General features: G+C 47.6%; 1 long non-coding RNA gene across 1 annotated transcript; it reads right to left on the bottom strand.

Annotated features, from left to right (window-relative positions):
* LOC141373441 (uncharacterized) lies at positions 1-27,446 on the bottom strand. The gene is made up of 4 exons (XR_012379470.1): positions 27,263-27,446; positions 3,182-3,334; positions 1,913-2,008; positions 1-891 (listed from the first exon to the last, which is right to left on the bottom strand). It is a non-coding gene; the product is annotated as an uncharacterized lncRNA (long non-coding RNA).
* Positions 27,447-27,960: the final 514 nt, after the last annotated feature.

Below are 27,960 nucleotides of genomic sequence, written 5' to 3'. Positions count from 1 at the left end.
TTTATTTATTTATAATATATTTATTTATTTATTTATAGAGAGAGCACTTGAAATATATGAAATCACCAACATTCAACCATTTTTGACCTTCAAAAGTGGCAATTTCGTATGATTCAACCTAAACCACTGGCATATGTGATTCAGACCTCAACACAACCTTCCAGGTAGGTATGTTATTCCTATTTTACAGCAAAGAACAGAGGCTCTGCAGGACTCCACATCTTGCTGAAGGACACACCATCAGTGGGAGGCAGAGGAGGATTGGAACACAGGTTTATCCGTGTCCACCCACGTACACCCCTGTGTCCCTGAACTTGGCAACACCACTCCTCAGGACAACTGAAACCCTAGACAGATGTGCACTGCTTTGGCCACAGTGTCTGAGACTGGCGCCACCTCTGGCTCAAAACAGGCTGGGAGTTGGTCCCTCAAGGCCTGGGCTGTGTGCGCAAGTTTTCGTAGAACCAAACTGATGTTTTTCCTGGAATGGCTTTTGGAAGGGAGCATGACTGACGATTAAATATGAAGTGGTTTGAAACTTCAGTGTCTCTCTGAATAACGTAATGCGTACTTCTGACGACCAGGAAGGGGTGCCAAGGGGCTGTCTCCTCAGGGTTATTTAAGTGTCCGGGTCTCCAACACCCCCTCTGGAAGCTGCTGCAGTGACCCTCTTTGGGTCTGACACCCCGCAAGGGATCCGTGTCCTGAAGTGGCCTGAGGGCTGGGAGGGAGGACTGCTGTCCCCAGAGCCATCAGCTCTGCTGGCTGAACTGAGAGCTGGCTGCAGAGCTCTGTGCCTGGAGGAGGAGGCAGAGACACACACACACACAGTCTCCCACCATCTTAGCTTGGGGTCAGGAGACCCTGGCCCATGACGCTCTGGAAGGAATCCTGGAGGAGGGCAGAAGGAAAAAGAGAAGCTTTGTCTAGAAAGGCCTCCTATGTTATATCTATCATCTCTTTCAATTCTTCAAAGAACCCTCAATATGGTTGTTCTTATCACCACTTCATACATAAGAAAAACAAAAACCCAGGGAAATTAATACTTTTCCCAAGTTCACAGAGGATTTGAACCCAGGGCTGATTCCAAAGCCCCTGTTCACTTCAAGAAGGAAAGGGCGGGTAGGGGAGAAGGGGTTTATTAGTTTTCTGCCATGCACTGTACTGGATGACTTCCTCTCCATTATCTTCTTTATTCCTACCATTCTTGTGAGGAAGGCATAATTATGCCCATTTCACAGGTAAGAAGACTGAGGTTCAGAGTACTGGCAGTGCTTGCCCAAGGTTACACATGCAATAAAAAGTTAGAACCAGGCTACAGTCAAGGCTGGTCCTCATTTCCCACTCCTTCACGCTGGCTCACTGATGATGAGTCCCAAAGTCTGGATCTCTTCCAGATCCCTAACTGATCTGTGACCCTACCCCTAACCAATGTGTGATCTGGGGCAATTCACCCACCAATTTCAACCTCAGTTTCCCCTTCTGAGTCATGAAAAGGCAGCAAGAGTCTCTGAGATTTGTAAATATGAAACAACAGAGGCCCATCCAAACAGTCTCTACATGGAGAGACAACCTGGCTCCTGGTTGGGTTATAAATAAATGTTTAAGTAGCTGGCCCTTGAGCTGTCTTTGTATTGGGAAAATATCTCAGAAGACACCAAAAGCATTTATGTCAGTCACCAGGGAGAGGCTGGCAGGGGGACTGGGATGTAGGAGTGTTTGGGAGAAGCAAGAAGCTTCAAGAAACCCTTGGAAAGTCCCTCAAACAGCTCACGCAGCCACAGCAGGAAAAGTGTGGGTGATTTGGGGCTTGTGCGATGTGATTCTAGGATTGCTGAGAAACCGGGTGATATTTTCTGCACATCTGCCTGTAGTAAATGTATTACCAGGCCATCACCCCCAATTTCTTCACCTCCAATTTCCATGCCCGTGACATCTGCAAGAGTCAGGGTGTGCAAACATTCAGTCCTGGGCCACCACTTACAGGACAGTCAACCAGAGACTAACCCTGAAAAAGGAAAAAAACTCATTTGTTGCAAACCAAATGAATACCAGGCCCATAGTCAATAATAAAAGTAACAAATACTGCAGTATTTTTTTTTTATCTAATAATAAGAAGTAATAGCAATAAAAAAGAAACTAAGGACAAATGAGAACCGTGGTAACTGTGACCAATATTTCCAGAGCTCTTTCTTTGTGCCTATGTGCCAGTCCCTTTGCATTCATTATGTTTGTTAATCCTTGCAACAACTTGATAAAATACTTACTATGCCCACTTCACCACGTCGGCTCCCTGAGGCTCAGAGAGGGTAACTTATAGGAAATCAAACAGCAGGTAGCTGGCAGATTGGGAACCTGAACCTATGTCTGTGACTGAATGCTCTCGCTGCTCCCCACTGAACCAAGACAGGAGGCCTCCTGGAAGAATTTCATGAAGTTAATAAGTCTCTTTCCCTTATTAACTGTGCTGCCTTGGTCAAGGCATTGAACCTCTCCAAATCTCAGTTTCCTTATCTGTAAAATGGAGTTATGTGGGGACCAAGAACATTAGATCCATTTGCATACTCAGCCAGTCATTCCACAACCACCTGTGGGGCTCCCCTGGTATATGGGGCACTGAGCTGGGTTCTGGGATTTGGGAGCTGAAGGAGAGTCTCTGCTGACAAGGACAAAGGACCCTGATGCAACTAACCCAAGGCAGCATGCTAAGCGTTATTAGGGCACTGACTGAGCACCCAGCAGCACCAGATAAATGTTCAGGGTTCTTAGGAACCTGACATAAATTATTATTATTGCTGGTCACTGGAACATTAAAGGCTCATTTCCCTTATGAGTCTCCCTTCCTGGGCTCTCCCTTCAGATCCCGCATTCCTCAGATGGACACTTGGGCCAACAGAACTTGTAAATGCAGCTAGTTTCAGAACTTGCAACACAATGGACTTTTTTTTTTTTTTAACCCTCTAGAAGCTGATAACTTGGAAAATCCCAAAGGTGACTCAGAGACTTTCAGGGAAAGTGACCACGGCTGAGGCCACTAAAGCCCCCGGACTCTACCAACCCCACAGCTGCCCCTCTCCCAGGGCAGACCTGGCCAGAGCTGCAGCCCACAGGCCTTCTCATGCCCTGGGGCAGCTGCGGGAGAGGGCACCCAGCGGCGTCTCTGCATCCGGGTTCTACTCGCCTCTCAACTCTGTGTCAGTTGTGGGTCCCTGGGCAAGTCCCTCCAAGGTCAGTGTCCTCTTCTATAAAGTGGATACAGAACTGCTACCCTCTTTTCCTCCTAAGGCTGCCGTAAAAACTCGAGGGAAAAGTACAGCATTGCGCAATCATTTACCTGTAAGAAAGAATCCATTTATATTCTCCATTTGCTGAGCATACACTTTGTGTCACAAGCTGACCAGAATACCTAAGATTTATTGGGTACTAATTCCATATATCAAATTAGTTAATAATCCTACATTAAATTTCATATATTAAATGTGTTAATGTATGTTTTTAAAAAGCTTTGTTTTACTTGTTTAACTAATTTAATTCTCATAACAAGCCTGGAGGTAGACAGTTTCTGTACCCGCATGTTACAGATGGGGCAGCCGTTGACAGAGAAGTTAAGTGACCTGCTTAAGGCCATAAAGACACAGCAGAGGAGTGAAGAGCTAGACCACAAACCCAAGCAGGCCAGTTCCAGAGTCTGTGCTCCTGACCTTTATACCACCTCCCTTGGGGCAAGATATGGTTTCTGCCTTCAGGAGGTTCACAGTTTGGCAGGAAAAGAGACAAGTAAGCAGACAATGACAGTATGATTCAGCTGTGATGGGGGACGTACAAGGAGCTACTGGAGCGAGAGGAGGGGTTCTGACCGAGCCTGGGGGTATCAAAGAAGGCTTCTTGGAGGAAGTGGATGTACAGTAACAAAGCGGGAAAACCCTGGGGTGAGAAGGGGACTGGTGCATGTGAACACCGGCGGGAGCCAGGGGAGAGATCGGCTGGGGTGGCTCACACAGGGCCTCAGAAGCCATATGTGTCAGGCAGGGTCCCGGTGGGAGGGAGGTGACATGCTCACCTGCGTGATTTAAGGAAAGCTTAAGAAAGGAACTTTACACAAAGTGTGGGCAGAACTGGGAAAATGATCATGGATGCTGTGGTGCTCAAAGGCTAGCAACCACCACCACCTGCAGCCTAAGGGGACAAGAGGAAGGAGGGGGACAGGAATGTGACAGGAGCGGTGGCCTTCGGTAGAAGGATGCAGCCCTCGGTGGGAACCCGGCAGGGGGGAAGCTGGAGGTAAATGCTCTGACCACTCCGCCGCCCCCCCCCCCCGCCGCCACCTCTTGGAGCTTCACTGGTTGAGGCCAACTGGAAACATTCACGCCAGTGGGCCTGTTGACACACTCAGTATGGGTCAGAGTCCTGAGGCCCAGAGGATGGCAGACCCACAGGGGCCGATCCGAAAACATCTATGTCCAGGGCTTTGGTATTTATCCTGAGGGTGGTGGGGAGCCCCTGTGGTGACACTGTCACTGCACTAAGGGGAGTGTCACCCTAGAAGAATGGGTCACAGTGTGAAGGAGAAGGACTGGAGGCAGGAAGCCCAGCTGAGAGGCCGTGGCAGATGTTCCTGTGGGAGGGGGGTAGGCCTGGACCCCAGCAATGGTGTTTAGGGTAATGAGATTCTGACAAGCCATTCGTAAGGCCTTCCCAAACCTCAGGAAATTGCAAACCTTTCCTCTTCCTCCTACCTTACACGCACCTCTCACACACACGCCAGCACTAGCACCAATCGACGTGCCCTGGTGCTGTCACCAGCTGCATCCTTTGTTCCTCTGATTCAGATCCAACTCACACTTGTCGGGCATCCCCAGGACAGCTGACTCTGTGCCACTGTGTGGTTTCATTCAGACCCTCCACAGATCTGTGGTCTGAGCACTACGCTTTCATCTTACAGATAAGCAACATGGTTAGACGAATCCAGAAACTTGGTCAGGGCTCCCACAGCAAGTAAGCGTCAGAGCCAGGACCGGAAGCCAAGCCTTCCTGGCCCCTCCTGACCGGCCCCTCCTGCCCTGACTGTACAGGGTAGACCACCTCCTCTCCCCTCCTTTCTCTTGCCCTCTCCTTTTCCCTGCCATGAGACCTCTGATTCTTACACTTGGACCCCCCAGGGGTTTCCCTGGTCAGAGACATCCTCCCCTGTACAGTCCTGAAGAGGTAGAGCTGGGCATAAAGTCACCTTCCCACCAGCCCAGGAAGCCTGGTGCGCTGTCAGGGCCCCACAGGCCTGCGGTCCCAGCAGTGGCACATCGGCTCCACCCACCCTCTGGAACAGAGGGCAGGCATTGCCTGCTGTGGGATGGGTGAGAATCACAGTAACTGTTGTACTTGTAGGGCATTTCCTAAACTTCACGCCAGGCACTATTTGAAGTGCTTTGCATTTCATCATCACAAAACCCCATGTGGTATATACTATGAGTATTCCCATTTTACAGATGAGAAAACAGAGGTGCAGACAGTTTAAATAAATTACCTAAGAACACAAGGACAGTGAGCAGCAAGGCTGGATCAGAACTTAGGCAAGGGGGTTCCTGAATGTGCTCACTTAATCTCCTATGTTTTCTGTCTGAGCTGAAAAGCCCCAAAGTACATCCAATACCACCCCTCATTTTGCAGATGAAGACACTAAGGTCCAGAGAATGGGAGTAGCTTGCCCCAGTCCGTGGCAGAGCCTCTAGAACTCTGACTCCCAGTCCAGGCCCCTCCCACCTCTGTCACTACACCCCCTCTGGTCTTCCACGGAACTACTTCCCTGGCTGGAAACAGGCTGGGTTTCTTGCTAACAGCTCGATTATGCTGGGGTGAGCACTCCACTCCAGGAAGCCAGTTTACGGGATATTAAAGTCTCTTACTAATGACCTATGTTCCTCACATTCAAACTGGAGCTTGGCCAGGTGCTCCAGGCAACCCCCTGCAGGAGTCGTGAAGCTTTTGGCTGGGGAATAACCAAAGTCAGATATTTCCAGAGACAGGAAAACCCCTAGGGTCCCATTCCTCAGCTCCTCCACAGCCCACAAGGAGATTGTTCTGAAACCAATGGAAGATATTTTCTTTTCCTTCTGAGATTCTCAGGGATGACACCTGGTTAGCCCAGGTTCCCATGACCACCTAGTTACTCTCACCCTGTACTTACTCTATAGATGAAAAGCTGCTATGGGAGTTTGGATAGGAGAAGTCTTTATCCAAACCCTACACTAAACCAATGGGGAAACTGACACCAGCAAGGAGACTGGGCCAACTCCAAGTCACACAGTAGGGCCAACAACAACCAGAGGCAGACTGGAAACCTGACCTGTTCACTCCGAATCCTACTTTCCATCACACCATGTAGGGTGGGTCCTCCCAGCACTTTGCCCAGAGTAAATACTCACCGACAGCGTCTTAACATTATTCTTAAAATCCTAAACAGTTGTAGATATCTTTTCAAAAAATGTATTTGTAGAAATAAAGAAAAAAATCGTTCAGGAAATAACTTGTCTCCCTCATCCCTTACCTAATCTGTTTACTCAGGATGACCGGGCCAGTTACCAAGCTGTCCCCTTCCTTCCCCTGGGGGGCTTGAAGGAGGTAAATTTAGGACATATCAGTGAGTTCAATGAGCTGATGTTTGTGAATCTTCAGCTTACACAATGTTTTCATTTTCCAGCAACTTGTTAGGTAAACACAAGCCTCTTGCAAGAGACAGTATGGTCGGCCGTGTCTCCACTGGGCACCGGAGTGAGACAAACCAAGGGCTGGATCCCAGTCCCAACACACACAAGCCGTGGGAGCTCAGCTCACTTATTTATCTTCTCTAAGCCTCTATTTTCCTCATTTATTAAGTGGACATCACACCCACCTCACAAATTTGTTGGGGAGACTGAATGAGATAAGGTGCCCAATACACTATAGCACTCAGGCGATGTTAACAATGATTATCCTTGGCCAGGGACCACATTATCAAAAAGGTAGTTAACCCTGGGGTTTAAGAACCCAAAATAGGCAGCAAATAGAAATGAGCATCAGAAGGGTTTGACAGATTCCAGTCATAGTGGGAGCTGGATATACTCAGAATTGGCACATCACTCTGGTTAACCTAATCAGAGTGAATACAGGTTTTGTGAGGGAGCTACTGGGAAGAGGCACTATGTTTTTTCCGTTGGATGTGAATATAGAGAATGCAGATGTGGAGGTGCTGGCTGCCATGGTGGCACTATGTGGAAACTGGGAATGAAGCCAGCAGGGAGAAAAAAGCCCAGGAAGGGAATTCAGGTGGGGTCCTGATGACTTCCTCTGAGTCTTTCCTATAGCAAGTTCTCCCCCAGGGCATTGAAACTGTATGAACCAAGTTATTTTTGGGTAGGGGAGAATGTCTATCACTTATGAGTGAGAGAACCCTACAGATTCACCCACTGGCCCCCAGCGTTGGTGAAAGATCAAGAGAGCCCCTGGCCTGTTGAGAGAGAAGCGTTGGATGATGCCACTGGAGCAAAATACACAGGGCACTTCAGGGAACCATGGGAAAGCTTGACTCCTTAAACTGGATAGTGAAGATGTGTTTTTGATGCTATTCTTTGTGCCCTGCATGTATGAAAAGTCTTACCAAAAAATTTTTTTTAATTCTACTTAAAGAAGTATAACTAGGAATGACTTTTCTAGAGATAATTTGGCAATGTGTAACAGTTACAATGCACCAATTTATTTATCAATTTCATTAATTAAATTACCAACTAAAGATGCATAAACATTTTAGCTCTAAAATTCCTCTTCTTATCCTGAGAAAATATTAAAATGTGCACAAAGATTTATGTTTCACACTGTCATTTTCAAAAACTGAAATAACTTATATTTATCAATAAGGAACTGAGTAAATTATGGTAAATCCTTACAAGGGAATATTTACTTGGTCATGAAAAAGAGTATAGCAGATTTTTCAGTGTACTGACAGGGGAAAATACCTATAATATAAAGTTAAGTGGAAAGGGTGGGAGAGAACTGTGTGTCATTTAGAAATTGCAGAAAACCTCATCACAGTAGCTTAAAAACCACAGGGAATTATTCTCCAATGTGAAATAAAGCCTGAGGAAGGACAGTCCGAAGTGGTATAGCTATTCCTTTAAGTTGTCGATGACTCAGACACTTTCTTGTAATCGCCAACGTGTGGCTCCCATCCTCAGGGTTCCCTTGTGGCCTAAGATGACTGCTGGAACTCTAACTTTACATCTGTTTTGTAGGCCAGAAGGAGGCAGGAAAAGAGCTAAAAAGCCACACCTCCCACCTGAATTAGCCTCTTGTAAGCAACCTTCTTGGTGTTACACAATCTGTCTGCTTCTCTGCTATTGGGCAGAATTTAGCCACATGCACACACCTGTCCGGAATGGAGACTGGGAAATGCAGTCTCTTCCAGGTGGCAACGTGCTCAGCTAAAAATCAAGATTCTGGGCACCCAGGTGGCTCAAGTCAGTTAAGTGTCTGCCTTTGGCTCAGGTCATGATCCCAGAGTCCTGGGATCAAGTCTGGCATCGGGCTCCCTGCTCAGCAGGGAGTCCGCTTCTCCCTCTGCGCCTCCCCCATTCCTGCTTGTGCTCTTGCTTGCTCTCTCCCTCTCAAAAATAAATGAATAAACTCTTTAAAAAAAATAAATAAATAAAAATAAAGATTCTGCGCTAAGGGGTCTGTGTGTCTCCATGTGTATGTAGAATGCAACATATATGTTTATATGAATAAAGTCTGGAAGCATATACATAAAACAAAACACGGTTATGTCTGGGAAGTCGAATTAGAGAGTATTCTTTCACTTGCTACTTCATATCATCCTGAATTCATAAATTATTTTTTTCAACCAACTTACATTATTTTTAAAATCAGAAAAAAAAACATAAAGATACCTCAATATTGGGGAAAAAAAGAGGTAATGGTATTAAAGTCCTATAATGTGAACTTCAGAGCATACTATATAATTAGCAAGAATATTTTATGCCAGGATTTGAGTATATACATTTAGTCATGCCATTATTAACCATTCTCAGATAGAGTCTTTAGTGCATTGTATGCCTGAAAAAGGGAAAGGCCAAACACTGTAGACATGAAAATCTCTTTTCTGATCTAAAGAAATTAGAATCTACTGGTGATACTCTTACCGTGATTGAATGAAGACTTCTTTTTACAAACATTTCATCTCCCCATGAGACTCATGCAGTGAACATTAGTTGAGTGCCTACCAGGGCCAGACAATTTAGCAGGTTCTTTATCTTTTCTCACTTCATCCTTCACAAAAACTCTGTCAGGCAGATACTATCGTCCCATTTTATAGATGAGGAAACCAAGCCTGAGAGAGATGACTTGATCATATGTAGCTTAACACTAGGTCTATCTGGCCTCGAACCTTGTCCTTTTTCTACTCACTGGGGGGTTCCTCATTAGCCCCAGCCCCTCCCCTGGAGACCCGTGGATGACAAAGGACAAGTAATCCTCACTGAGCTCCTTGTCTCCTACCTTAGGAGCCTCAGAGTGTGAGGCTTTCTAAAATTAGGCCAATCGCTTCCTTCCCTTCCTCCAGCCAGTTTTAAATATAGGCTATCCTATCCATCTTCCTTACTCACCAATGTTTCCTCCGAACTTCATGGACCCTCAGACCAGCAGTATTTTTCCTACTGCCCTCTTAATTTCCTCCGGCAGTCTGACTTGTTACTCATTTTGGACCCGATATTCTGTGAACTTGTTAATGGTCTCCCTTACCTAATTGCCAGCCCTGACACAAGTCAGAAAGAGCCTCCATGTATTAGTCACCCCTTAGGGACAGAGCTGTCCATGTCCTGCAGCCCGTTCTGTGTTAACCTGAGTGAATTTCCTGGAGGCAGCAGGTGTGGTAGACAGAGCCTGGGCTTTGGGCCCAGAGATACTTGGGTTTGAATCTAGGCTGTTCGATCTTTCTGAGTCTCTTGGTTTACTTATTTCTTAAAATGCAAGTAGATGATATATCTTTTCCAGGCTGCATGTGAAGGCTGATTGAGATAAATGTATTTGATTGCCTGGCACCTGGGAATTGCTTAACTTTTGTTGTTTCTCTTCCTTCTAGTTTTCTTGATTGAAAATGCCCCAAATTCTCACTTTATAGCTACAGAATATCCATGTCAATTATAATTATGCCAGTAATTACATAGCCTAATAGTCAAAAGCACAAGCTTTAGGACAGAATGCCTGAATGTGAATCTCAGCTTCATCACCTGGTAGCTAGGTGAGCTTGGGCATTTACTTAAACCATTTTTGTTTGTTTGTTTGTTTTTTAAAGATTTTATTTATTTATTTGACAGAGAGGGATATTGAGAGAAGGAACACGAGCAGGGGGAGTGGGAGAGGGAGAAGGAGGCTTCCCGCCGAGCAGGGAGCCCGATGTGGGGCTCGATCCCAGGACCCTGGGATCATGACCTGAGCCGAAGGCAGACGCTTAACAAATGAGCCACCCAGGCACCCTACTTACACTGTTTAAACCTCAGTTTCCTCAACTGTAAAATGAGCTCTATGACCACACCTACCTTGTGAGGTTAAATCACTTAGAATAATGCCTCATCCATTTGTTAAGCGCTCAATTTATGTAAGCTATTATTATAGTTGCCGTGCACTGAGCTCTTGCTAAAGGCCAGCCTCTGTGTTTAAGTCCCATATATTTGCTCTCGTTTTTACAGTGCCATGGGTCATATTATCCCCACCTTTGGGCTAGGGAAAGGACACTCCCAGCAGGAGGGTGACTTCCCCTGGATCCCACAGCTGGTAGGTGGCAGAGGCTGGGTTCATGTCAGGGCCCTTTTCCACCTCACTATGAGTTTATCTCCCTCTGACTTCCAGCTCATTCTCCAAGGAGCCCCCGTGGCTCCTTTGCAATTTCCTATCCTGATATCTCAGGGACATTTCCACATTAATCTTGGTTTCCTACACTATTTATTTTCTGTTACCTTGCCATGCTGTATCACAAGGGTTGATTAATCAGAAATTGTGTCTCAGTGGTTATGACCCTGAAGGAAATGTTCCAGAACCCCCGCCAACCCGTCACTGATCTCAGTTCATGAAGGACAAGCTGTTTATCAGAGGGGCAGAAGGCAGCCTATTGTTGAGATGTAAAGGAAAGATGACCTGGTTAGAGCGTCTTGTACAAGACTTGGCCTCCGGGACCTGCTGAGTAAGCGGGTGCCCATGTGGCCCTCTGTAAACAGGATGGTGCCGGTCCAAACTGCTGACACGCAGTTCCACTACACTATGAAGGGAGGCTTCCAGGAGCAGGGATGCATGCACACTGATACACTCATGCATCCACCTAACAACCAGTAGAAATTAAGATCACAGAAGCTACCTCTGATTGAGTGTTTTCCACATGCTAAGGAGGAGGTATGCATACCTCTTGGGTGTCAGCTCTGACCAGTCCCTGCCTTGCTCTTGAAGCTCCAAGAATCCCAAACAACCCAGAGCTCCCTCCAGGCTGCCTCCCCACCGCTCTCCCCGCCGCCCCGCAGCAAGCTAATTCTTGCTTCTGTGCCTTTATCCAACCATTCCTTCCTTCGACAAATATATTTTGACTATCTACTATGTGTCTTTTGAAGGTTGAATTGCATCCACCCAAAATTCATATCTTGAAGTCCTAACCCCCAATATCTCAGAATATGATCTTATTTGAAAATTGCAGATGTGATTTGTTAAGATGAGGTCACACTGAAATAGCATGGACTCCTAATCCTATATGAATTGTATCCTTCTAAAAAGGGAAATTTGGACCCAGACACACATGGGGTAATGGCACACAAAGATGAAGGCAGAGAGCAGGGTGATGTATTTACAAGACAAGGAACATGAAAGATCTCCAGCAAACCACCAGAAGCTAGGGGAAGACATGCAACTGCTTCTTCCTCACTGGCCTCCGAAGGAGCCAACGCTGCCTATGCCTTGATCCAAGACTCCTAGCCTTCAGAAACAGGGGAAACTAAGCTTCTGTTGTTTGAGCCGCTGGCCTGTAGTCTCTCCTTACAGCAGCAGCAGCAGCAGACTAATCCAGCATCAGGCCTGAGGCCATGGGGAGACCACGCTGAATGAGACACAGGAGGTCCCTCCCCACAGCGAGCTTACATTCCAACAGGGAGGACAGACTGTAAAGCCACAGAAAGACATTTCAGCTCAGGAGCAGTGATGTTAAGGAAACTAGAACAGGGTAAAGGGATAGACAGTGACTGAGGTGCTCAGAATAAACGCCTGTGAGGAGGGGACATTTTGAGCAGAAGCCTGGATGAGGTGAGGGAGCAGAGCATGAGAAGAAGCCCCTCTGCACGGTGGTCTGCCTCTCCTGTGCACCTCCCCCTGTCACAGCTGGCTAACTCGTCCTCCAAGGCTCAGTTCTGGTACCATCTCCTCCTCAGAGACTGGGCTGACCTGCAGGCTAAGCCAGATGCGCTCCCCTCGGGGTTCCCAGGTCCCTCAAGGACAGGGCTCTCCCTAAATTCCTGTTTTATAATTTTGGGGGGTATAGTTTGTATGTGTGCCTAGAGAGTTGGTGTCCCTGTGCCTGCATTGTGCTTTCATGGAAAACAGAGCCATCCACATCTTATTCATTTCTGCATCTCTAGCACTTCGTACAGAAACTGTGCAGAACAGGTGTGCAATACAAGCTTGCTGCATCCATACACGGATGGAGGCAGAGCTGCGTGGAATCATGTCCCTGGGTCACTACAGCCTTATGAGATACTTACTACTATACTCATGGAGCAAATGAGCAAATCTGGGGAGGCCGCCAAGGAGGGACCCTGCCTATTCACGCCAACTGCAGGGCAGCCACAATTCAACTGGCCTGAACCAGTGAAACAGCAGGCTGGGCAAAGTCACCAGGAAGGCCCAAGCTCCTTGAAGGTGCACAGCCTTTTACAAATCACACTTTGAGAGTTGCCCTTAATCCTCAAAAACGCCTGAAAAGTATGCAAACAGGCTAATTGTCTTCATCGGACAGACAGGAAAATCTTGACTTGGGGAGATGTATGGAGTTACCCAGGGTCTCATGGCTGGTGAGTAAGGACTCCCGAGCCCCTGCTCCTTCCATTTCTGGTGCAGTCTCCAAACTCACTGACCACAAGAACCATTTCTTACACACTCAGACATAAGAGGACCTGCAGCTGCATCTAGTCCAACCTCTTACAGACAAGGAAGAAGGGGCTCCAAGCTCACCATCCTCACCCTCAGGCCAACCTCATTCCATTTACTCCAAATAGCAGAGATACAGAGAAATGCTACTCTGTTCCAAGACAGCAGGAAACATCTGCCCTTTAAAACAAAATAAATGAAAAGCAAAACAGAGAAAAAGAAAACCATTATCTAGACAGAACCCTAAAATCCATTTTTCCCTGAGAACTGCACTTTATTCTTCAAAGCCCCTTTTCCTGGAAGACCGTGGCTTTCCTTAAGGATTGAGTTGGAGGAGAGCAGACTGAGGATGAATCCACCAACCACAGCAGCCCCCTCCATCACCCCTTTCATGAGAAACATGTGGAGGTAGACAGGAGTAACCATGGGAATGGCCAAAGCTCAAGAAGCTCCTGCCTCTGGGCGCCTGGGTGGCTCAGTTGGTTGAGCGACTGCCTTCGGCTCAGGTCATGATCCTGGAGTCCCAGGATCGAGTCCCGCATTGGGCTCCCTGCTCAGCGGGGAATCTGCTTCTCCCCCGACCCTCCCCCCTCTCATTCTCTCTCTCTATCTTATTCTCTCTCTCTCAAATAAATAAATAAAATCTTAAAAAAAAAAAAAAAGAAGAAGAAGAAGAAGAAGCAGCTCCTGCCTCTCTGGCATAGATGGGGTTTCACCACATGTCCCAAATGGCCCAGCATTCCCAGCAGGAGATGGCAAAGAGCACAAGTCCCAGTGTGGCCAGCAGCCTTGGGGTCAGCAAAGGTTACTAAGGCCTCTCCTCAGTCTGAAGATCACCAAGACTTCAATCCTTGCTGCCCACATTGCAAAATAGCCCTCTGTTCTGTCCTGGGCCTCTGTGCCCAAGTCAAGGGTATGGCTTCCACCTGGAGAGGTCAAGGTCAGATTCCAGAGCAGCAATCACCCCCCAGTCCCCATGTGAAAAACATCTTTCAAGCTTACAAAGCATTTTTGGGTACAATATCTCAAAACTGGTCTAAAATTGAGGACTCTTATACCCTGCAAGCTTACTTCCACTCCTGTGTTCTCAGTAGACACCAATATTCACCTATCATTAAGGTAGAAAAACTCAGTGTCTTTTATCTTTTACTTCATCTCTATATGATTCTCATATTCAAATGATGAACAAAGGCAGCTGATTCTACTTGAGAAATGTCTCCCCAGTATCCCTTCCTCTCCGTCCCTGGAGCACCTGCCCTTGGCCAGGTCTTATTGCCTCTCTCATGGCCCTTGTACCACAGCAGCCCTCCTCCGCCTGCCAACCCACCCTACCTGTTGGTCTGATCTTCCCACACAGTTACCCCGATCAGGTCAGTTCTCTGCTCTGACTGTTGAATCCCGATTTCCCTTGGGATACATCCAAACTCTCGATCAGGACACACAAGGCCCCACAGAGCCCAGCCTCATCTCCTCCTACCGCTCCTGCCTTCCACTTTTCTCTCTGGCACCTGTGAGCTGCTTAAAACCGCATCACACCGCTTATCATCTCTACTCACTTCCTCATGTTTTTCCCTTTCCCTAGGACACCGCCCCTCCCTCACCGACCTCCACCCCTGCCTAATTCTTACTTATTCTTTGAGGTCCAGCACAAGGATCATCCCCTTGAGGAAGCCTTGCCGGGCCTCCCTCGCCCCACCCAAGCCACCTGGCGATGGTAGGTGCCTTTTCCACAGCACTTCTAGGACTCAGGTAAATCATCTGCCCACAGCCCTTTCTGGCTACGTTGTGCACCCAGAATGTTCATGTGCCATTCTTCCCATCTGACTGAGCTCCTCCAGGGCCAGAGTTCTGTTCTACTCATCTCTACGCCACCAGCTGCTAGTCACAGCCCTGGCAAAAAGTAAAAACTGAGTAAGTGTTGAATGAATGAATCTTCAGTGGACCTCACGTAATAACTTATGAGTGGACATGAGGAGTCTAGGGTAATTCCATGTTTGAGCGGCCGGACAGTGATGATGTCCATAAGCATAGGAAACAGAGGATGAGTGAAAGTTTAGGGAGCAGATGGCCACCTGCATCAAGTAGAGACTTCAACAGGTAGTTGGGTCTAAGTACACTTTTAGAGTTCAGGAAAGCACTCATCTGGTAAGAGATACCATTTTGGGAATGACTGCAATGGGAAAATTCCCCAAAGGGGGTTCTAGAGCAGGACAAATAGTGGAGGAAACCCTGAGCAACACTGGCATTAAAAGGTGGGCAGAGAAAGACAACCCTATGCAAATGACATGACAGAGGGGGAGTGGCCAGGGAGGTAAGAGCTGCTCCATCAGAGTGATGTCAACCAAACCAAGGGAGGAGTGCCTTTCCAGAAGAGTGACATGGTTTCCCAAAGCAGCAGTCATGACCACACTTCTTCAGCGATGGGCATAGCCCTTTATAATCTAGCCTTTGCCTACATTTCCCACCTCATCCCCTCACACTGTAGATCCCAGCTTGTCTATATGGTTTAGAATTCCTTGACTAGGCTCTGCCATTTCACCGTCCTGTACCTTTGCTCGGTCATTCTCTCTGCCTATGAGGTCCACATCCACCCACTCTGAAACCATCATCAATCAAATGCTCTCTTGAGCTTTTCCTCCTATAAAGCCTTCTTAGCCTGCCCCCGCCAAAAGAGTGAGTTGACCACTTCCTCCTGCAGGCCTGCACTCTTCTGTCAATCTGGCTCTTATAGATCACCTATAACACTATATTTTTGTTTCCATGCTTGAGTTGTTTAGGACCATGGGCTGTCTTATTTATTTCTATAATGCCAAGACCAGACACATAGTCTGACATAGTCAGATGCCCATATATTTTTTTGAATGAGAAAGAATAAAGGAATCTGCACATCAACATCACTCACAGAACAAAGCAAGAGAAGTGCAAAAATCAAAATCTGGTTAATTAAAGGTTCTCCTTTTTGGGGATTTGGCTAACTGAGGTTTTCTTGGAAATGCCCAGGTTAAACAGTACATAGGATGCTTTAAGGGAGTTCTGCCCTGGCCTATATAAGCTCCTGAACATAGTTGCAAATGAACTAATCTGGGTGGGAGGGAGCACCTTTGTGGGGTTATAGAGAAACATCCGTTTGTGTTGAGGCTGCCAAACTGCCTTTCCTTTGCCCCAAGTGCACTGAGGGTGTCTCATAAATGTTAAATAATCATAATGACCATGCTCAAGTGGTGTCAGTGGTCATAAAATCTAGCTTTTATGGATGATTCCCTAGTCTCCTGGTGGGTGGTTAGAAACTGAGCAAGCCCTGAGGGCCAGAGGTCTCCATACAGGCTGCATCTGAGAGACCTATAAGCTTGGGTGGCAGAAAGGGGATCCAATCACAAGCTGGGACGCCCAACCATTGATTGATTGAGGAAGGCCACCCACACTGAGCCTTCTGGAATCCATTGGTGAGTCATTGGTGAGCCAAAGGATTATGTCTTCAATATGGGCCATTGGACCTGATACCGAGGCATTTCCTGCTTACAGCTTAGGGGAGCTATCCTTAATGAGGGTGATGACCTGTAGGTCCAGATGAGAGGAAAACCCTAGTCTCATTTACCCTTCGTGGGGCATGGCTTCCTAAGCTTTTTCTGATTATATATTCTCCAGCAGACCTCAGTTTACATTCATTCATTCATGACATCATTATTTATCTATTGTATTCATTCTTTCCATGGACATTAACTAAGTACTTGGGCTAGATGTTAAAAGTACAGAGATAAATAAGACATGGTTCCCACCCTTGTTGGGTCAACTGTAAGGAGGTAAGTAAGACACCAATTTTCACATAATGTGTTCACTATATATAGCCATTGAGGTATGTACAAAGGGAAGAATGGCTGCCAGAGAGGTGACATTTGTAAAGGATGAACAGAGTACCACCAGGCAGGTAAAAGGGAGGAAGAGGGGATACCAGGTATCCAGGGGGGTAGAAGGAGGCATTTGAAACAATTAGATACGTAGAGTGAGAGCAGTGCCAAAATAAGGGTGACGACCAGGACCTCTACTTCCATAATTCCAGGGGCTACAACTCCCATCAACATCTACAGTCATGCAGTGCATAATCGGCCCCCACGCCCCTAGTCAGGAGACCTGGGCTCAATTCCTGGCTCTGCTTCTAACTAGCTGTATGATGCTCTTGGACAGTGTTCTTCCTGTTTCTCAGTCTCTTCAAGTGCAGAACAAAGAAGCTGGACTGGATAGCTTCCAAGTATCCTCCTCCCTCTAGAGTCCTCTATGAATCTGTGAGTCCAAGCAGAGCTGAAATGACATGGGGGTTAAAGCTTGTCCTTTGGGACTGAACTGGGTATTGTCCTTGGAAATGAGACTTTAATCTTCGCCCAAGTCTTGATTTGTACATAGGCTGATAAACACGGATGTGTAGACTATTAGCACTAAACAGGAAATTAAGGATCACTTAACCCAAGTGGTTCCTTTTTGAGAACATGAGACTAAGGACCAGAGAAAGCAAATGATTCACCCAGAGGTAAACAGCAAATTGGATCAAGACCAAGACTCAGGTTAGGACAGAAGTGTTCTCTGCACCAAGCCAAGTTACCAAGTTTGACCCTGAGTCCCTCCAAAACTCTGTCATGGCAGAGCACCCAGTTGACCAAACCTATAGATCTAGGACCATAGCATACTTCCACCTGGTATTTCTTTGAAATATGGGACTTCCAAACCTTTTCCTCAGAAGTAAATTCAATCTATGTAAATATTCAAGTTACTTTAGACATGGCCAAGATATTTTAAACACCATCCATTCTGACACCCAAACTAGAACCCAAGTGTGATCCTAGCTCCTCCCTCTTCCTCCTATTGTCTCCTGCCAGATCCCAAACACATCCCTCTCCCTGTGCCATCACCAACCTGTTCCAGAGCCACACCCTCTCCTCCCTGGGCTATTGCATTAGTGGGCTAACTGGTCTCCCGTCCTGCTGTGCATCTTCCTCTGTGCAGCCACCATGACAGTGGTGACTCTCCCCTGCTCTGGGCAAGCCGGGGACGCTCCCACATCTGCCAGATAAAACCCAAACTCTGCGGCGTGGCATACCACACCTTTTGCGATTCTGCCCCTCCCCTCCCTTCGCACTCCACAAGGTGCACGAGGATTACTTATGGGTCTGCAGATATGCCATGCTCTCCTGGCTCTCCGTATCTTTCCTCAGACTGTTTCCTATGCCCAGAAGGCTTCCCCCTCCTCAAATCCATCTGCCTTGTACATCCCTCCTGTACTAGTCTGCTCTGGGTGCAAAATATCACAGACTGAGTGGTACAAAATACAGATTTTATTTCCTCACAGTTCTGAAGGCCAAAATCCATGATCAAGAAGTAGGAAAATTCAGCTTCTGATGAGAACCCTCTTCCTGCTTAGGGACAGCCACCTTCTCTCATGACTTTACATGGCCTTTCCTCTGTGTGTGCATGGGAAGGGAGCTCCCCAGGATCTCTGCCTCTTCTTACAAGGACACTAATCCTATTGGACTAGGGCCCTACCCTAACAAACCTCATTTAACCTAATTACCTCCCTAACGGTCATACCTGCAAATACAGTCACATTCAGGGTTAGGTCTTCAATATATGAACTTAGGGGAGAAGGACAAAATTCAGTCCATAGCATGTCCATTACAGCTCTTACCTCTACGAATCAGGATGATTTATTTTCATATCTGTCTCCTCTATTGGCTTCCGAGTTCTTATGGAAACTCAGAATGGTCTCTGAATCCTTTTATCAGTGGGGACCGGTCCAGGTTTTGTGAGGCCAAGGCCTGAGGCTTATAAGGTGTGGTGGGTCCTCATTAAGAAAAGGGTTAAAAATTAGGTATGAAGTGAATTTAGAAAGGGCCCGTGCAAGTGAGGGACCCTGGAGTTAAGCTTTACGGCTTCACAGTGTATCTGCCTCTGGGCTAATAATACAAAGCCACACTGGGTGCTAGAAAGACCACAGGTTGGGCTACATTCCAACTTCTCCTTCCTTTTTGGGCAGATAAGTTCATTATCTGCACCTCAGTATTTCTGCATATCTAAAATGGGCTTGTAATACCTGCCGTGTGAGGTCTTTTTGAAATGTAATTAGATAATCTGAAAGGATATTCTATACTTGTTTATGTGCTCACTGCCTGCGTTCCCAACTACAAGGTGTGCTCTGTGAAGAAGGGGACTTACCCTGGGCACTGCTAAATCCCAGCGCCACAATGGTGCCCTGAAGTGGCTAGATGCTCGACAACACTGTTGACAGAAAGAATGCAGTACTCGGTAGTCCCTGAAAGACTGGTGCCTGGTACCATCGGTATAAGTTTTCCCTCTTGAAACTATTGCTATCATCAGTGAATCTTAGTTAAATGAATTTCCTAAGGAAGAGACAGAACATACCAATGCTCAGAAAACAAAAGCCACTGTATGCTGGAGTCTGGGGAGCATTATAATTCAAAACTTCTTACTGTCCTAAAGTGTTTCTAAAGCTAGAATAATAAAATATCTGGAAGGAAGAAAAGAAGAAAAAAATGGGGGGAGGGAGAGAGGGAGGGGGGGGAGAAAGGGAGGGTGGGGGGGGGGGGGGTAGATGGAGAGAGACAGCCAAACAACACAGAAAACCCTCCAGGCAGTGGGTAGAATCAAAACAGGAAAGCCCCAGAAATTTGACATGGTTTCTCTGAAGACTAAGAGCATATTTATTCCTTGTGCAGCAGCTACCTCCATAAGCTCCAGGGAGTAGAGGGTGCTAGTAGGTGCTCTCCAGTGGGCTGATGAAGCGGGGGCAGATGCAGCCTCATCAGACAACCTCGAATCGTGCCAAGCCCCAGTCTCTTGCAGCTTGGAGCTGAAAAGCCAATCCTCCAACTTGGCTCTGAACTCTTCACCCCAATCAATTAAGAGAAATCCCATCAAAAACCCCAAATTAAGTATGCTTGGCCTGACCTTGATGATTCAAGCTAAAGAGACATCGCTGCTCCTGGAAGAATCTGTCATTTTTAAATGGCTCACACTGATGGTGGAGGAATTGAGAGAGAGGTAGACTGAATGCCAGCACTCAAGAGCTGAGAGGGACTTAGCACTCACAGAGTGCACTTCCCAGCAGGGTCACAGAGCCTCGTTAATGTCGTTGGGAGAGATCTCCTAAAGTGATCTGGCTTCCTATACAGGCCATTTAATTCTCACACTTGACCGTGTCAGTAACTCTGACTCACAGTTCAAGAATAAGAGCGTGGCCTCGGCTTCACAGACCTTGTTTCATTTCTCATTACGCTTCCTAGGTACCGTGTGAACTTAACCAAGTGACTTCACCTTTCTTGGCTTCCATTTTAATTTCACCCTCTGCAGGACGGTTAATGGTATTTACCTCACATTCCTGTTGTCAAGATGAAGATAGCATTTACTTAAAAGCAGGTACTTTTAGTGCTGAATCAAGGGTGATTTCCCACCTTCTCTCTTCCTCCCCTTTCCCTCCACTCCTTTCCAGATTTGTTCCCAGCAGGTACTGTGACAGACACAGGGTAGAGCGCAGGGTCCTTGCTCAGAGGAGCAAGCTCACCCCCAGCTGAACTTCAGTTCCTGTGTCTATAAAACATGAAGGTGGTAAGACATGGCCTCTACAGACCCATGCTCCCTGACCGACTTCTCGGACACCACATGACTGTCTGTGTATCCAGGCTGTGGGCCAAGCTGCAGGGATACAGAGAAGTCCCTTCCCTGTCCTCTAGGAGCTCACAGAAGACTCCAGCCAAAGACAAGGAAGAGAAAAAACCCACAGTAAGCATGAAATTATATCAACACCGTAAAGAGTTCAGAAGTCATGGAGAAGGGGGGAAACAGCCACATCAGGGGCCAGTGATGAGATGGTCAAGGGGGAAACCCAAGAAGAACTGCAGTTCTCCTTGTCTGATTAAAAAATAAGAAACAAGGGGGAAAAATGGTAAAAGGAAGTAGAAGTTCACCAGTCAGGGCAAACTATTTCTGGGCATCACACATTGTGAAGATAATCTGGTGCCTACCAACTCCTACATGTATTTAGTCCTCTGGATCGTGTGATTATTAAGGCTGGTGGGAAGGAGTAGAAAATCAAAAGAGACTGAAAAAAAGAAAGAAGATGAAAGAAGAGGAGGAAAGAGGAAGGAAGAAAGGAAGGAAACTACCTTTGGTTTCACTTTTATGTCCTAAATCCCACAGCTTACTCACTTCACTTTTATGTCCTAATTCCTTCACTTATTCACTCCACGAATGGAAAGAGAGGGGGGCAAGGGAGGAAGAAGGAAGGGTGGAAGGAAAGAAGAAAACCTGTAAGGTGGGTAATACCTTCTTTGTAAACATGAGGATAGCAAAAGTCAGGAGATGAAATGCCTGGCCTAAGGCCACAGAGCAATAAGGAGCAGAAGCAGGACTGAAAGCCAACTATGCCTGACTCCAAAGCTCATGCTCCTTTCAGGGTATCCTGATGCCTGGGGCGGACTCTACTATATCCCCCAAATGGTAGAATAAATGGAAAGGGATAGTCTGAAGGGGCCAGGACACCACAGACGTAGGAATATAAAGAACAGAGACAAGAGCCCTTCTGTGTGCCCAGGGAATCCTGCCACTCCTGGACTGACTTTCCCCCTTTGGGCAAATTGCCTAATCTCGTATACCCCCAGGGGCCTTATCTGTAAAGTCCTTCGATGAAGGAGACTAGATTAGCTAAACCCTTGAGCTCCCTTACAGCTTGAAGTCCTCAGAGTCTACTCACATCACAGAATTTCATACCTAGAAAGGACTGTTGAAATTAGTCTTTCTCAAGCTTGAGAAATGGCTAGCTCCTATGGCAGCAATCTCCATTTAGCCCATCTGTTTTCACTCTCTCTCTCTTTTTTTTTTTTTTTTTGCATAAAGAATTTTTAGTTGGTCACAAGGATGCCCAGCTAAAGAGATTTCTTAGCCTCCCTTGAAGGTAGGGGTGGACACATGACCAAATTATGGGCAGGGGGATGTGAAAAGAAGTGACATGTGCAACTTCTGCCCTTCAAAGGCAATGGTAGGCTCTCACCTTTCCTCCTATCCTCCTTCCTGCTAGATGGAATACAGACTTGACGGCAGGAGCTAGAACCGCCATCTTGGATCACAAGATGGAAGGCATGTGTTGAGGACTACAGAGCAACATGATGGAAAAAGCTGAGATCCTGACACTTAAGAAGCCATCATTCTAGCCCTGGGAAGCCTATCTGGACTTTATAGGAGAGAAATAAATTCCTACTTGTTTATGCCACTGTCTTCTAACAAATACATCCCTTTTAAAGAAAAAAGAAAATTAACAGATTCCCCAATTTGGGAAACACACTGCACAAAGAAAGTGAAACAGGGAACATTTTAGATGTTTTCAGGGTGCTGCCACACTCGTACATATAAACGCCAAGGGCGCTGCTTAAATTTCATGTGTCTGTCCATGGAAAAAAGGGGTGAGGGAGAGTCATCTAGATAAGGAGGATTATGTTTACACTGAATGGAGAAAGGGCTGGATAATCATTTAATGTATATGTGAAATTATAAAAATGATCACAACACCTTTTAATTGCCCTCACCCCCACCTTAAGCCCAGGGACCAGAGGAGCCAATTTAGAGGGGAAATGTTCAATCCAATTGTTTCCAACTAAATTCCACTATGACTTCAGGGCAATATCTAGTAGAGCCAGAAGTCCTGAGAGGATGAATAAGGAGGACAAGGTACAGTTGAAATCAGGAGAACTCCAGGCCCCAAACCTGCCTCAACCACAGTCCACTGTTTTCATCTGGATTCCATACTGAGGGTCCACACAAGAGTTCAAAGAGCTCTGTTGTTCACATTTCAATAAGTGAAACCTTCTGGTTTATAGAGGAAGGAACTAGTATCCAGAAAGAGGAAGCGACTTGCCCACAACCACATAGTGAGAAGCAGCCAAGTTCCCAGGCCTAAAAATCAGCCTCTTCACCTGAATCAGAGCTACCAAGCAGACCACACAGCTTCTAACCCAGGGACAACCTGACAAGACTCCTGGAGTCCCTCAGCCCACTCTTACCCCAGAGATGGAGCTTCCCTTTCGTTCATAGTGACCCTCTCAACTCCATTGGTATCTCAACCAGAAGAGAAAGACCTTTGACCACAGCAGGTGGTCACAGTCTAAGGATGAGCCCGGTGAATTCCTATACAGGCCCCAGAAAGTCACAAGTCACCCAGCCTGCTCAGCTGACCCAGAGAGAGGGGATTTCTTCCCAGGTCAGGATGGGCGGTGACAGCAGATGGAGGGAAGGTCCTAATTCCTGTAGCATTGCGATCACGACCAAAGGTCACTTCTGCTCTGAAGAAACAATCAGGTAGGTGCCTGGTGTCAAGAACAGGCCCCCAAATGCCTGGGCCCTGGTGTTGGTCACACGGGTGAAGATTAGAAGTGTTTATTCATAGGAATGATGCAGAAGTTCCCAGTTCTCAAAGGGCTTTTTACACACATTATCTCATTACATACAATGCTAGAGGGAAGGTCCCTTATGATACTGTAATAGACACCAGAGGCCCATCATCTCACTAAAATGTAAATCCCTCCAGGGCAGGGGATTATGTGGACTCACTACTATTTCCCTCGTGTTTACAACACTAAACTGAGAGTGACGCCCACTGATTATTTACTTCATGAGTGAATAAATGGCTCTGCCAATCCTTCCAACCTAGTCTCCTCAATTCCCCTGGAGCACCACTCACTCCCCCTTCTAGTCACACTGAACACCACAGGTTCCCCAGTGAAGGAAGTGCTTTCTCAAGCCTGCAGGTTTTATACATGTTCATTCCTCTGCCTGAAATGGACTCTTCCACCTTTGCCTTCTACTGGACCTTTACACCTCAGTCTTGGCATTCAGGGCTGCGGTGGTCAGATCTGCAAGCTGTTCACCAGGCAGGAGTGACCAGCCCAGGGGGTGACTGGAAGCACAAATACCTGCTTGGGCTCTGCTAGCCAAGCTGTGCGCTCCGGTATGGGGCTGCATTTGCCCAGAAAAAAAAGGGGGGAGGAGCATTTTTCAAATTTTCATGAAGATTCCATAAGGGTTGTTGTGGCCCTGTGGACATCAGTTCCTCCGGGGGGCCTTTGCCCATACCCCAGAGTAGTTGAGGATCCACTAACAATGTCTGGTCTTGTCTCTTCTCCGGAGCCTCGAGGCTGAGAGTTCTTCCCCTGTAGGACTGTCTTGTTAGAATTTGTCTCATCCATTAGAACCATGCCAGGTCCACAGTGGGGGTTCCAGAAATGTTTACTGAATGACTGAATGAATAATGACTGAGCTCTAGAGAAGGAACTGCCTTTCACAGGGTCACACAGCCAGTGATTGGCAGCACTGGCTCAAGCCCCCCAGACCTCCTGGAATCGAGTCCAGAGCTGCCTTCACAGTAGAAGCCCTCTTTCCTTCTAAATAACCCTTATAGAAGCCAAGCCTTCAGAGACACCTAAGTTAGCAATGAAGACAAGCCAGAGGAGCTAAATTAATTTTGAGAAGTCTCATGCATCTTATTCACTAGGTCAGTGAGGGTTACTCATGAAGAGAAATACTTGGGAGGGGGGCTCATTTTTCCACCCCCAATTCATAACTCTATTTGTCACTCTTCACCCAGATTTAAGAGGTGCTAACTGAGTTCCAGCAGGCCCCATGCCTCCAGTGCAGGCTGTCCTGACCAGGCTTTGCCCCCTTGATTCTTAACCTGCAAACCTAAACCAAAGTTGCTTTACCAACTAGCTTCTCTAAAGGGTCCCAGAGCTAAAAGCATCTCACACTTCGTTTTTTTGGGATAATGTGATCTAGATTCCCTGAGGACATGCTGCACAGGAGAAAGCGAGGAGGAATGCAGAAAATCATCACACTGGAAGCCAGAAGACCCAGGTCCCTGTCCTGTTTGAATAGGAAATTCCTCATGGGAAAAGTGATATTTGACCATACAACTGGGCCAAGACTAGAGCTATTTTGCCTGCAGAGGCCAATATCCCCAAGGCAGTGTCAGGAAGATGTGAGTCAAGAGGAGGGCTGTGATTGCCTCCCTAGCTAAGGTGGGGTGTGCTAGATGGAGCAGAGAGAATCCAGGCCTGGTCTCCAGTGCAGGCCCCACCTCCTTCTCACTCTGTGACCTTGGGCAAATCACCCAACATCTCTGAGCCTCAGGTCCTCATCTGAATAAGAGGATGGTACACATTTCTACTCTGAAAGGTTCCTGCTTTTTTTTGTCATACCCTTCTTTACTTATCTACTTATATCTAAAGATAACAGAGGAGTAAAGAGCCTGGGCTCGGCTGAGATTTGCAGTGTGATTTTGGGTAAGTTACTTCTGTCTCAATTTTCTCCTTTGTAAAATACTTGTAAAAAATACTGTATTTTGCCCAAATATCTCATGGAGTTGTTACAGGAACTAAAAGAAACTAAAGTATATTATAAAGTACTTATTTAATAAGTACTAAACAAGTGTGAACTACTCTTACAGGATAAGTCTAACCTTAAATTATTAAGAAAGCCAGAGCACAGCATAAAGGGCAGAGAACCTGCATTCAAGGACCGTTCAGGGATCTTAAATAATTCCTTACCCTCTCTGGGCCTCCATTTATTTCCTCAGTGAAATGAAAGGATAGGGGATCCCTAAGGGTCTTCTAGTCATTCCATTCTGAGGGTCCCGATATCTGCCCCTTGGAACCTCCTGCTCCCTGGGCCTGAAGCATCTCTCTCTGCCGTGAACTCCCTACTCATCCTCATTGACCAGGTTACATTTAATTTCATCTGGGGATGCTTCGTCAAATCACACGGAAACGGGCAAACACACAAAAATGACCACTGGCATCTTCCCTTGCCTTTAGCATTCACCAGATAATAGCACTTACTACTTCACTAATCATTAGTTTCTCTCCTCTCCCGACCCAGACCGGTACCCCTGGAGGGCATGGCGCAGGTGGAGTATTACAAAGTGCCTAGGCTATCAAGGCAGATCTGGGCCAACCCGAATTCTGTCCCTACCATCTAGATGATGTTCGGTACGTCACTTCAACCCTTATCTAAAAAGGGGCAGACTAATATCTACATCATAGGGCTGTGAGGATTCCATGCAGGGACGGCCAAGAGCTGGGGCAAGACAGAGTCACTTGAAAAGGCTGGAAGTCGCTTTTCTGTCCGGAAACGTCCCCCGGGTGTGGCACAAAGCACGGACTACACTGCTGGAGGGCTGCATGCAGTGCTCTGAGCAGCTGGGAAATCCAAAGCTTCCCGCCACCCCGCCTCCCCCACGGATAAGCCGCCTCCACAGAGAGCTTTCAAGCACTCTTCTGACCCGGGTCCTCTCAAAACCGGGCCGGGCTGGAAGCCCTGGGCGGCTCCCCCTGGGCCCGCGCCGGCCCCGCCCTCCCCCGTCCCCCCGGAGGCCACGGTGGACAAGCGCGCCGCCGCTGCACACAGCATTCAGCACTCGCAGTCTAAACCGTGGGGGCGGGGATGAAAAGCAGGGAATTGGGGCCCATAGGGCCCCACGCGCGGACCCGAGACCCCCCACGCGGCACCGAGGGCTCCGGAGCCCACACCGAGCTCACCGCAGGGTCACCAGCCCCGGCACGCGGGCCAGGCCCCGCCCCCGCCCGCGGGCTTCCAATCAGCGCCTCCTTCCGTCTCCCGCCACCGGAGTGCGCGGCCAAGGGGGCGGCGGGCGCGCGGGAAAGCTGGCAGAGGCGAACCGCAAAGCGCCGGCCGGCCCCTGCGGCGGTGGAGGTAACCCTGGGAGAAACTCCAATCACCTCCGGGAAGTCAGAAGATACTCCACTCGGGAAAGCGACGCAGAGGCTATTACAAAAAGGAAAAGGAGAACTGGAGAGTCACAAAGTGCTCTTGGAAAAAAAAAATTATATATAGAATATATAAAAATCCCTACTGCACCCTCAGAGATTCGGAGATCCGCTGCTCCCATCACTCAGCTCTATGCCGCCTTTCGGCTCCTTCCGCAGCTCCAAGGCCAGCCTCCATCACCTTTGCTGGGCCTCAACCCCCTTTCCACGCGCCCCCCCCACCAACACCCTGTGCCCGTGCCAACCCCCTCGCTGGTTAAAACCCACCTCCCGTCCGCCCTCACCTGCGCCGGCCTCGGGAACACGGCCCAGGAGCACACCACCATGCTGACTGGTCTCAATAAATTCCTGTCACCAACTCCAAGTCTACTACGTTTCCCGAGGGGATTCCTCCCCACTAATCTAAAGGACCGTTGACATCTCTCTTACCAGCCCAACACCTCCTCCCCCTTCCTCACAGCTCCTGATCTTGCCGCCATTTTACTGCGGAAGTAGACGCAATCGGGCTAGATGCGCCACGTGCGGCCGAGGCCCACCCCCCACATGTAGATCGGCGCTGGGCCTGCGCCGGGCCTTGTGCCCACCCTCGCGCTTGGGGGTCTGCAGGTGGCCCTGGCCGCTCTCCTAGGCCTCGCCTCCGCTGGCACTCCGTGCCCACGATCTTCTCGCCCGCCCTGTCACTCACCCCTCTCGCCTAAATCATTCTCCTTGGCACACAGGTTTTCTCCAATCTTTAGAAACAAAAGCAAAGCAAAGCCAAACCGGAAACAAAAATTGCTTCTGGTTCCCTATCCCTCCGGCTTTCCTGCCCGTTGCTCTGCACCCTTTGGGGAGCAACTCATCAAGAACCGTATGTTCCAGTGGTGGTCAAGCTTGTTTTGTTCACCTGCCCTCCGAAAGAATATGGAAAAATTAGGTACTCTAAAGCACATTTTTAAGTTAGTGTCTAAAATTGTTCATTTTAGGGGCGCCTGGGTGGCTC

This window comes from Callorhinus ursinus, unplaced genomic scaffold (genome assembly GCF_003265705.2).
Source record: "Callorhinus ursinus isolate GAN/ISIS: 27379988/994484 unplaced genomic scaffold, GSC_fseal_2.0 scaffold9, whole genome shotgun sequence".
NCBI classification, from domain to species: Eukaryota; Metazoa; Chordata; class Mammalia; order Carnivora; family Otariidae; genus Callorhinus; species Callorhinus ursinus.
This window is presented reverse-complemented; position numbering and strand designations above follow the sequence as displayed.